Raw genomic sequence first — 12,973 nt, 5'->3', positions numbered from 1 at the left:
CCATAGTTGAAAAAGCATATAATATATTTAGTGTTAATTGTTACTTAGTTCCTCACTGAAGTAATATACTTATATTTTAAATGATATTTGATGGAGAACAGTTCATTAAAGAGATAATGGGACTAACCTCCAGCATCTTAACTGGTCAGTAGAGCCAATGTCTTGGATGGAGAACAAAGAAGCCTTATTACTTATCTATCTGTAAGCCTGGCTATGAGCGAAAACATTGTCCAGGGCATGGATTTTTGTTTTCAATCCTCACCCAAGGACATTTTTTTCATTTTTTTGTTCAGATAGAGTGGGAGGAAGATAGGAAGAGAGAGAGAGAGAGAGAGAGAGAGAGAGAGAGAGAGAGAGAGAGAGATGTGGCAGACATCGAGAGGCTGCCACCCACATGACCAACCAGGGCCAGGGACAAACTGCAACCGAGCTACACGCACTTAGTGGGACCCGAACCCAGGTCTCTCTGGACTGCAGGCCGAAGCTCTAACCACTGAGCAAAACCAGCCAGGGCCAAGGCATAGATTTTTAAAAACTTCTTTACAATGAATTTTCAGTATTATTTTTCTGTTAATTCATTTGGATATTTGGTTGGGGGCAAGGTGTAAGGGTGATAATGATAGTGACTAAGAATGTGGGCAACTCTTTCTGTTGGGAATTAAGTAGCCGAACATTTTTGTTTTTATCTTAGTCTCTCACTTTAAAAGACAAAAATTATAACTAACTGCAGTAAAGTTATTTTCAGAACACATTAAAGCCACTTGTGGAATAAATTTAGCATCCCTATTTGAACTACTTACAACACCGTTTGTCTTTAACTCTAGTGGGTTTCATATAGAACCCTCTGGTTTAGGGTATTTGCAGAATTGAGAGAAAATGTTGAATGTTTCCAAACAATAAAGACTTAAAATTCTTTATAAAAACAATGGAATACAACAGCATTATAACATTTTCTTTAGGCAATACAAGTTTGATGTTAGATCAGATTCAATCACAAGATATACCAATTTATCAAAAGTTTAGAAAATTGCCTATATCACTGTTATTGGACTTGAAATTCATTTATGCTTGCAATTGTAGAAATCTAGTGTTTCAGGTTACAAAAAAACCTTAGGGGAAAATTAGAATGGGAAATTGTAACAATGAGATGAAATGACTGTTAAAGTGCTACCTAAAATATTTAAAATAATAGTCTCAAGTACCAAAAAAGTTATGATTGTTTTCATAGAATGTCTAATGCTACACAATGTAAATGATGAAGGTGGATTATAATAACCATTGGTAAATAATGCTAATAAGTATAAAAATGGATATTTAACACAGTACAACAATGTGAGCAAATATTCTTAACTTTCCAAATATTTTTGTGTAGAGGTAGTTGTTGAAAATGCCTGCGCTAGATAGGTTTTCCAGGGGATCAGTTAATCCGGGATTCTTAGTAAACTCATCTTGTCCCGTTGGGAGAAGAGCTTTGGGAGATGCTGGTTCTTTAAGGAATAATCCAATCACCTCAAGTTACTCTGGGTGGACATATAAGTTTCACCATAATTACCATAAAATAAGATATCAGAATAATCCACCTATTTCCACAAATATCAAAAGCCCCTCAGCACTAACTACTCTTACCTTCATTAGACATTGTGGACATTCTCTGAGTTGCAAAGGAATGGAAAATTTTTACGTCACTTGCTAACTTCTTGTGTCCCAGTGAAAAGAGATGCTCTCCTTCTTCCTTCCCTTCTGTTGTCTGTCATCCCGGTTCATTCTCCTCAGCGACCCTGCTGCTAGCATTGCAGGAGGAGAGGACCGGGCACAGTGGACAGACCTGTCTTAGTAGACCCTGGAAGCTTTCTAGACAATTTAGTAAATTTAGTACTTCTATTCGGAGCTCCAGCTGTGTGAAGGACAAGGTTTCCCCACCTGAGAGCTGAATCACTTCCTTGCATTAACAGAAATGGTTCTATCTCAGATGAAAAAGGCACGACAAAGGCTTCTTAAATCTCTTCCACCATAAAAGCTTTTCCTGGCTTGTGACCTCCTGGGGGGAAATGCCTTGCCTTGCCCTGAATCTCATATAATGTAATGTATTTTGTTTGAAGTCAAAGCTAACTGTTTTCTAGCTATAAAAGAGAGAAAAGATAAAGGCTAGTAATTTTTTTTTTTTTTAGTAAAGGCCTAAAAATTAGTCCATGCTTTATATGGGCCCCAGAGTAAATACATATTCACATGCACATGTATATATATAATATATTGCCTCAAAAAGCCCAATTTTGCTACAATTTACTGTTTGACCTTGAACATGTTGTCTAACTTCTATGTCTTCAACTACAAAATGTGTGTTTATCAGACTAAATAAAATATAAACTGCCTGTTAAAGTGTTTGGTATCAAGGAGGTTTTCAATAAATGGTAGCCATAAATGGTACTTTAGTGTTTTATTAAATTTACACAATTTCTGCTTACCACCCAAGGATATCATGAAGCTCCTGTGAAATAATTTAGGTGCAAGTATTTTATTTACAGGACAGTGTCATTTACACAAATGAAAGAAACATTGTAATGGATGTAGTGCATCGGATGGGAGCAGGCGAAAGATAAAATGACGCAAGCAGAGTGGATGGCACTAACATCCAGTCAGAATGGAGGGATGACAAAGGCCGTTCTGACACCAGCTGTGATAACAGTTCCCCAATCCACACAGTTTTAGCAAACAGTACAGCTCCAGTGGTATCCAAAGTACAGGCGCAGTTGTTCAAAGCATATGACACCCATGTCAAGGCCGCACAAGCCATGTTATCAGCTGATGACCTTTCTCTGAATTTTGCCCCTTCTTCTCATCCATGATTATCCTAAAGTCTATCATAGTAATAAGAGAAGCACCATAGAAAGAGATTCTCAAATGCTTTTATGATGCTTGAAGCCAGTCAGATCCTTCTTGTGAGAAGAATTATGCAACAGGCTGGTAACTTACCACTGGCTGCTGGTGTCTTTTCATAAAATTTTTATTTCATGTGCCATCTAGTATAGCTTTAGAATTGTATAAAAGTAAAAAAAAAGAAAATTGGAGATTTGTGTACTAGTTTGGTAGCACACAAACTTTCAAAGAGAGCAAAACAAGTTGTATATGTAGAATATTTAATGTAGACATTTTAGCCCGTTTATTATTACATAAAATGCTTTTATAAAGATTAGAATAATCCAATTTATAAATATATTATCTTGTGGTTCTGAATTAAAAATTAAAACAAAGTATAAATTACTCTCTTACTCTTTATTTTCTCTAGATTACCATCTTTTCATTTGAATTTTATTAAATTAGGTTAAATGGTTAAAATTAAATGGTCAAATAGTTGAATGACTAAATAGGTAAATGATTAAAACTTTAAAGGTTGTGACTTGTCATACATACTCATACCTATATTTGGTATTGATTGATAATATCATCCAATATTTCTGAAAACTTTCCACATGCCAAGCATTGTGCTAAAGGCTAAGGACTTAAGGGTAAATCAGATGTCTCCCATCCCTGAAATGCTCATTGTTCAGAGAGGGAGATAGACAAATCAAATAATTTTAACACAATGTTTTAGGAAGTGATGTAACAAAGGTAAACTCTGTACACAAAATTCTACTGGAGCACAGTCCAGAGACAGAAAAAAAGTGGTTATTCTTTAGAAATTTAACAGGAGTCAAAGAAAATGGTTATTTAGTCACCAAAGGGCCCTCCTTTCGTGACTCAAAGGGTTTTGAGGTGGCAGTTCTCTTTATCTGATGCTGAAGAACAGTTTGCACAACAGAGTGGAGGCGTGTGTCTCTGCTCTACCGAGGCAGAAACAACTTCAGTTTGGTTGGGGTGTTGGGTGCAATTGGAAAAGGAAATGGCAGGAGCGGAGACCAGAAAGGTAAGGAGGGGCTTGATAATGATAAATATTAAATGCTTTTCCAAAGAATCTGGGCTTATTCTGCTCATTGGAGGATTCAAAGCAGTGGAATGACACCCACAGATTTCCATTCAGAAAGATGGATCAAATAGATACTCAGTGACAAGAGAAGAGGTTAGGAGCTGGATTGCATGGGGTCCCTCAGCCATTATGAGTGCTTTGCCTTTTATTTTGACTGAGGTAAAAAGTTTGAGCAGAGAAATGACATAATCTATATCATTTTCAAAGGATAATTCTATCTCCTTATAGAGAATACATTATGTGGGTGAGGAAAGCAGAAAGGCCAGTTAGAGAACTAATGCACTTTTCCAGGGCAGGAGTGTTGAAGTCTAAGACAAAGGTTGTGGTGATTATGGAGGTGTAGGGAGTATTCATTTCAGGATAAAGTTAGAATGCAGATCTCAGTGGTTTTGCTGCAGACTGTGACATGACTGAAAGAGATGTGTAATGAACAACTCCAAGGCTTTCGGCTCAAATAATTGGAAGGATGGAATTTTTATTCCCTGAGATGCAAAAGTGGCCCTTTGGGAAGGGAGTGATGATATGACATGTTCTGCTATGGCTACCTTGAGTTTGAGATGCCTGTACGCATCCAAGAAGAGATTGTGAATAGGCAATTATATTTATGAAACTGTATCTAGATGAGAGATCTGGTTGTAAATGTAGACTTGGAAATTGTCAGCTTAGTAATGTTATTTTAAAAGATGGAGAGGGGTCGCTTTGCGTTGAGACCTAAGTGCCATGGCACTCCAAACTTTGGTGGTTGGAAATAAAAGGAGGATTTAGCAAAGGAGGTTGAGGAGTAGCAGGTGTTATTGGCAGGAAGAGAACCACACATTCCACAAATCAAATGAAAAAATAAAAGTTTTAAAAAGGAAAGTAAACTATTTTATTAAATGCTATTGATAAATGGAGGAAGAGAAAGACTGAGAAGAAACCATTTGATTTTAAACTTGTAGGCTATTTGTGATCTTGACCATAGCAGTTTGATAATTAGGTAGCAACAAATGCCTGATTAAAGTAGGTTCAGCAGAGAATTGGAGGAAGAGAAAATGGGAAATAAAGTGGCAGATAGGGGAATTTTGCTCTAAAAATAACAGGGAAAAGGAACAGTGGATGGAGAATTATGTGAGATCAATGGAGGGTTTTTAGCATTTAAGAGGAAGAATATAAACCTGCTTGTATTCTGGTAGAAATGATCTTGTCAAGAGGACAAAAGATAATGCAGGAGATAAAAATGATACATGACCTTAATAATTTAGAAGGTATGGGATCTTTTATAAAATGGAATTTAGTGTTAGAAAGAAGCAAAGACAAATTTTTCCATTGTACCAAGGAAAACTGTATATGAGTACAAATAAGTTGGTATAGTTGGACCACTGGAATAGTCCAAGTTAGAAATAATGATAGTCTAGATCAAATTTTTGCATGGAGATAGAAAGAAGTATAAAGATTTAGGAAATATTTAGAAAGCAGAATGGAAAGGCTTTAGAATTTATTTTGAAGTAGCAGATGAGAGAGAAATCTCCTATTGATATTGATCATCAAATAAATTATAATTCAATAACTTAAAATGGCAAAAGATAATGATTTCTGGGTCATTAATTATAAAAGATAAAGATGGGCATATGGGGGATACAGTGTATGCATTTTAATATGGGGGTTTCTTATGCATACTGTATTTAGAAGCATGAATCAGCTGAGAGAACAAGGTTCAAAATAGGGAAGAGTGGATAAAGGAGTAGAGAACAGACAGTCTTAAAAGCTCAGTTTGAGAACCAGATGGGCAGATAATGTTTGACTAGCAGGAGGGAAGCTACTTCCTCCTGAAGTTGTAAAGAATTTAGGAGAAATAGATACACATATGTTTAGTGGGGGAAAAGTAAGAGCCTTAAGGTAGCTCCTGACTTATAGTTTCCTCTCTTCATTTATCACGGACCAGACATGATGGGACAAAGACAACCTGAAGAGAAGGATGCTGTTAGGTGCTTATATAGTTTTTTCGGGAAGTGGTAGAAGAAATTAGCCAAGTACTGTAGATATCAGAGACTGTAAGTTTCTAAGGATACTGGTCTGTATGGTTGTGTGACTGTTTTCAGCAGGATTTACAGGCTAAGAATAAGAAAGGATAACTTGGTGGGAGAGATTTTCCTGTGGATAAAGATTTGAAGGATAATAAAGGCAGATGGGTATGTAGAGCAGAATAGAGTTAATATGTTTCCTGTTATTAATCTAAATTCCATGATATTATAGGTACTGTTCTGAGGTTCTGACCAGACTTTAACATTCATTTCTGAGCCAGTAATAAGTTCCTCTCTACTATAGTCATGCTTGTTGGATATAACTTGGGCCTTTCCTGGCCTGCACCAATTGTTCAGAGAAAGAGTTCCAGCCCAGGGGAAATGCATTCAGGGGCTAGGTAATTCAGAATAAACTTTACATCTCAAGGTGAGCTGATAAGCAAATGCAATTGCACCTTCAACCTCAATACCCTTTGCAATATAAGTGACATATTAACAGGTGTCAGTGCTTAGGCCAGGGGTGTCATTGGGGACCACTATTTTGCCTAGCACACCATCATAACATGACTACTAGCTGAGATCAGTCTGCTACTTGAATATATTTTGAGATTAAAGAAAAATATTCTGCAACATGTGGACGTTCTAACGTACTCTCCAAGACACCTGCAGATTTTTGTAGAACTTCTAGATTTTTTATGGTTATCCCCAGGGCTGAGTCAGATTTCACTAAAATACCTCAATGCCACTCTTTCTGTTTCTGTTCTGCACCATGCCAAGCAGCGCAGGAGACGTGCCTTCTGGGCTTGGGAGAGAGAGTGCAGGAAAGGCTGGTGGGTTACGTTAAACGAAAATGTCAGCCTCACAAAGCTTATGGGTCCAGGAGACGTAACTGAGGATTTGAGAAAATTGAAGAGAAGATGACATAGTGGTGGCAATTACATAGCCAATACCAAATAAAAATTGAACATTCGTAGTCTTAAAAGTTTTTTGTTTGTTTGTTTGCTTGTTCTGTTCACTCCATTTTCAGGACTTCTGTCCATGGACAGTGTCATTCGACAAGGTTTTTTGGCTTCTGGAAATCTACCAGGGCTTTATCCTTCCTTCTCATTTATTTCTCTTTTTTTTCAGTAACAGAAAGAAAAAGAAAGGAAGATAGAAAAGAAAAGCATTCTGTCATCTCATCACCCCCCGCCTCTGTTTTTTCTTATACACTCTGTTCTGAGGCTAGTTGTTTAATGAGAATTAGAAAATAATACTAAAGTGATTCATAAGTTGTAGTCAACTTTTAAACATATATTATGAGATCTTATATCCTGCTTACGGTAGGTTATTGCAGTTCTGAAAGTCTCCAATTCTGGGTTAATTTGTTTCTGGTCTATAACTTAATACATTGAACTGTTGTTGATCAAGTTCAGTATAATAATTGTAGTAGATCTTCTGTTGGAAATATTGAAAACTGAGGTTAATTTCACTTTTATTCCTGTGCTGAGTACCAGACATTATATTTAACTTTATGTATAATTGATTTATTGTGCAGTCTGTGTTCTTTAGTAATGGAACAAAAGTTGTGTCTTTATAAAGCATTTCATATTATAAAACTTAAAATGTAATTTTAAAATGACATTAAATACTTGATTTATAGAAGGCAATGTTTTGAAGAAACAGTTATAACTGTGAAAATGTCCCTAAAATTAAGTATTTATATTGTTGGAACATTACAATTTTCATGTCAATAAATGCAGTTAATAAAAAAGTAAGTAAAAAATTTTCAGAATAATCACTATTCAAAATATTATGGTAAATTCAGAGGAAATATGAAACACTTGAGATTAAAATTTGTCATTGGATTGCATTCGAACTATAAATAAGAAAATGCATATTTTGTGAGCTATAGAGCATTAGTTGGGAGAAGTATATTGGACCGCAACCTTAGATTATTGTCACAACAGGTGAAATAATTCCTTTCAATAACTCATCATTAATACTTATTTCTATTTTTTTTTTTCTTATCCTCACTCGAGGACATTTTTGCATTTATTTTCAGGTAGAGGGGGAAGGAGAGAGGGAGGAAAAGAGAGAGAGAAACATCGATGTGAGAGAGACACATTGAGTGGTTGCCACCCACACAACCCCTACTGGGGCCGAGGACAAACGTAACAGAGGTATGTGACCTTAGCGGGAACCGAACCTGGGACTCTCGGGTCCATGGGCCAATGCTCTAACCGCTGAGCCAAACTGGCCAGGGCCTTATTTCTATTTTTGAAAAAACTGTTTAAAAAAACATTTTTTTAAATCTTCACCCGAGGATATATTTTTTTCATTTACCTTCAGATAGAGTGGGAGGGAGGGGGAGAGAGAGAGACATCGATGTGAGAGAGACACATCGACTGGTTGCCTCCTGCATGAACCTGACCAGGGCCAGGGACGAACTGCAACCAGGGTACATGCCCTTGACCAGAATCAAACCTGCTGACGCTCTAGCCGCTGAGCCAAACTGGCCAGTGCTAAACATTTTATTTTTTTAATTATTATTTGATATTTCCAGGGACTTCTATCATGTTTTTAAATCTTTGTAAGAATTATGGAAATATCTCTATGGGTTAGAGAATCATGTAGTATTAAAATTTAGGCATAAGCAATAGTTATAAAACATCATGAAAATGAGAATTGTCCTTCTTAATAGCCTTCCACAGGACTGGACCTGAGTGAAACTGTCCTGAGCAATAGTGACAAACTGGAGGTTTGTCTTTGCCACCTAACTTTCTCTTTTTCTCAGGACCCCCAATGACCTCGTGTCCCTGAGCCGGTGCCCCGGGAAGGGTCTCCTGGGGCAGAATTACCATAATTCCTTTACCAGGGATTCTTGAGCCACGCTTTTAGAGCCAGCTCCAAATTAAACAGCTACTCTTTCCATGTGCAGTTGTTTCTAGAATGCAATTACATAAACTTATTCTTCCTTAGGTATACAACTGGAAACGACTTGGTAAATTATAGTTAGAATTAACAGGCAGATCCTGGAATCTCACTTATTAAATAGAAATTTCAGGAAAATTCAAACTACTTATTTAAATGGTTTGGGAAAACAATTTAGGGAGACAACTCACCCAGTATCTTTCAAATTGTTTTGTTAAATAACAGTCCACTAAATGTATGCAAAACTCTGGCCCAATTAAGTAGAAATGAAATTTAGGCAAGCCCAATTGATTTGCTTTCAGTATTCTGAAAAAACTAATTTGGCCAAGATACAAAAACGTTTAGTGAAGCATCGACCTTAATCCTATCACGTGTGCTTTTCTAAAGAGTATGAGAAAAACCGAGGCAGCCCCGGACTCTTTCACACTTTCCTGAGAAATCACTTCCGAGAGCATAAATAAAAATGAGAATAGGATATTGTTTGCACACTTTTATGGCAATTGAAAAAAACAACAAGAAGTTGAAGCTAATACATAGTGGACATTTATCATGTGAGACACCACAGCTGTCTTACCCTAGGTCAGGGTTTTGGGTTAGGAAGCTGAAAGTTTGTCTGGTGGAGCAACTGGTTTGCGGATGCAACTCAGTTTGGCAGGGTTTGAGGATGGCCCTGGTGAAGCCTAAAGCGTTAGCTTTGCCCACACCCCCATTGCCTCTGTTCTTCTAAGACATTTTATTTTTATAATTTTAAAATTATTTTTAATTGATTTTTTTAGAAAGAGAGGAAGGAAGAGAGAGATAGAAACATTGATGTGGGCAGGAAACACTGATTGGCTGCCTCCTGCACGCCTCCTGCTGGGGATAGAGCCCTCAACCACAGCATATGCCCTGACTCAGTCCATGGGATGACGCTCACTCCACTGAGCCACACTGGCTAGGCTTCTAAGACATTTTCAAATATTTTAAAGAAATTGTGAGTGAGTAAAATATGGTCTGTTTTACTTTGAAAGCAACAATGATTTAAACTGACAAGAACTGAGTATTTTTGCTATAATGAACTTCTTTGATAAGACAGGCAGGGTCACTCTAGTTCACTGCCTTGAGATCAGACCAGGTGTTTAAATAAATGTACTGCAATATGTAATATTTTAAACACATTCTTGACAGTTTTGTTTTGTTTTTCCTTGAGACACCTTTGAAGACCTAGAAAATGGTATGGACACTCCTGAGAAAAATGCTCATTTCCCCAAAATGTTGTGTTAGGAAATCCCCCAAAGCCTGTTTTTATATTCCAGCCTAAACATTTGAGATCTAGAGGCTTGTGGTAAAGGAGAGATTTAAATAATATCTCAAGCATTTAACAATTTTAAAAGAAATCATGGATGACTTTCACAGGAAATAGTTTTAAAAATTAGCACAAATTGCTGACAATCATTCATCACTGATAGAAACACACATTACAAGAGGCTTTAGATAGTTATAAGATTTAATGTGATTGTCATTGCTTAAGGACATATGTGACATTTTTGTTTAGTCAAGAAATACAATACATTTGCATTAGAAATTTAATCATGCTGAATTCTTAAGCAGATGTATATGTAATCTACATAGGTAAAGTACCCATTTTTAATTCTTTGTAAAAGTTGTATTTGGACTCTATGGTAATTTTCTTATTTCTGCTTTATTTTTTACATCTTATTTCTTTGCTGCAATGTCTGATTGCTGCTTAAATCCCACCAGACTTCAGTTTCTGCTGATGCCAGGGCCCCTGAGCTGGAAGAATAACAGTAAATAATAGGAAGAGAACAAATAAGCCTCATTTGTCAGTACTCATTGGTCTTTATTAATCATGTGGGCCACCTTCTATTTCTCCAGTTAACTGTGCTATTTTCTTGGATGTGTAAAAACAATCTTTAATCAAAACTATGCCAACTCATCTCTGGAAAGAGCCATTCACATTTGGATGAGGATAACAAGCTGGACATTGAGTGCTATTTAAGTGTGAATAGCAGTTAAAGAAAAACAAATTTGTTCAAGCACAGCAGGAGAAACAGCAGGGAAATTGCTTACTGCTCTTGGCATTAGCAACGTTTAAAACCAATGGTGCTTTGAGTCCAACAGATCCACTAAGAAGCATTAAAATTCCAAGCAGTCAGCCCTGGGCATGCTTGGGAGAATTCAGAACCTTTTCTTAATGAGGTAAGATGTAGAGAGTGTAAATATTTTTAATGGATTCAACTTGAGTTTCCTGATCTCAGTAATATCAGCCAACAAATAAGTACCTTGTAAGTTTATACCAGAATTGTTATTCCCTCTGCATTTTTTGTGCAATTTTACCAGAAGAAAGGACTGATAAAGAACTAATAAATAGGCTAGTGACTCTATTGAAGTGCCTAAATAAGATTTATTAAACTCATCTGTCAATGTTTGTTTGTTTTTTTTTCCTAAATGAAATCTGTACTTCCCAAATTACAAAGGGGCAATGCCTAAATTTTCTTAAAATAAATAAATGAATGAATGAATAAATAAATAAATAAATAAATAAATAAATAAATAAATAAAAGTCTTAGCTATTATCAAATTGCCTACTAACTCAGGGATACAAAGTCTGTATTTGAGACAAAGGAAGGAGCATAAAACTTCCAGGGTGCATGGAATTTGCTCAATGATCTCTTTACAAGTAGAACATGTATTTGAAAAAATCAGAATCATTTTCATTTTGCAGCCATATTTAGTTAATAACACAGTTTTGTCTTTCTTATTAATCTCAGCATCAATTTTATTTAGCCAATTTGAAATCCTCTGTAAATTTCCTTTCCATTCATTTCTGAGACATTTGCCTTTTCAAAAAATCAAGACTTTCAGGGGTCAGCAGTACCATTCAAGAGAAAGCCACACGCCAGAGTGACATCACTTGTGCAAAGCCCATGCTTCCACACCTAGATGCAGTTCCTGAGTGAACCGCAGTTTTCCCTTCACAGAAGTGTCATCCCAACCAAGCAGTCTAAAATCTTCTGGTCCATATACATGAGGTAATTGCCAGGTGGGCCTTCTACATCCCCATAGGAAGAAGAGGCAAACTGCATGATAAGAACCTTGCCTTTCTCTTTTCCACCCCCCACAAAGATGTCCTAGTCAAAAAATAATCCTGTCTTTTGCTAATGACTCCTCTGCTACACCTTTCTTCCTATAAACATTCTCTCTTTTGCACAACCCCTCAGAGCAGCCTTTTAGTTGCTAGATAGGATGCATGCATTGCTTGCAAAAGCCAATTGGATCTTCAAATTTACTTGGTTGAACTTTGTTTTCTGACAGTACATTCTTTTTCTGAAGTACCCACGCCCACTACAACCACTGATACGGCATGTGAGAAGTTTGGAGGTTACCACTCTGTCCTAACAACAAGTAAAAAGCTGAAGAAATAAAAAAAAGCAACACTTTTTAAATAATGGGAGAGGCTATTCATGTGTGGGGGCAGGGGATATGTGGAAAATCTTTGTACCTTTCACTTAATTCTGCCGTGATCTGAAAACTACTAAAAAAATGTCTATTTAAAAAGCCCACCATTTTGTAATTATAAGTGAGATTAATACAGAAGTTTTCTAAGACATGGATTATATGCACATATGTATTTCATACATTTTCAAGTTGAAATTTATGAGGTAAGTTCAAGCCTCTTTATTAAAAGAAAAGTTATTGAATATTTCCAATTTGTGATCTTTAATATTGACACCTGACTTTTTTTGGATTTTGAATCTATGTGCATACAAATTATAAAAATAGTTTATACTCTTTCCAACTAGAAAATATTAAACTTTCTTATGAAATACCCTGCAATGCAAGTTGTCATGTACTTTTAGTTACTTCAATACTTACTGGTTGCTTCATATTGTTACTGGATGATTGAATTTCTTTGTCATTGGTAGGAGAGAGGTTCTTTTTTTTTAAATTTTTTTTTTCCTTATTGATGTTAGAGAAAGAGAGGAAAGAAGAGAGAGAGAGAAACATCCATGAGAGAGAATATTGATTGGCCGCCACCTGCATGCCCTCCCACCGGGGATCAGGCCCACAAACTGGGCATGTGCCCTGACCAAGAATC

The sequence above is a fragment of the Molossus molossus genome, unplaced genomic scaffold, assembly GCF_014108415.1.
Source record: "Molossus molossus isolate mMolMol1 unplaced genomic scaffold, mMolMol1.p scaffold_m16_p_7, whole genome shotgun sequence".
Taxonomy (NCBI): domain Eukaryota; kingdom Metazoa; phylum Chordata; class Mammalia; order Chiroptera; family Molossidae; genus Molossus; species Molossus molossus.
This window is presented reverse-complemented; position numbering follows the sequence as displayed.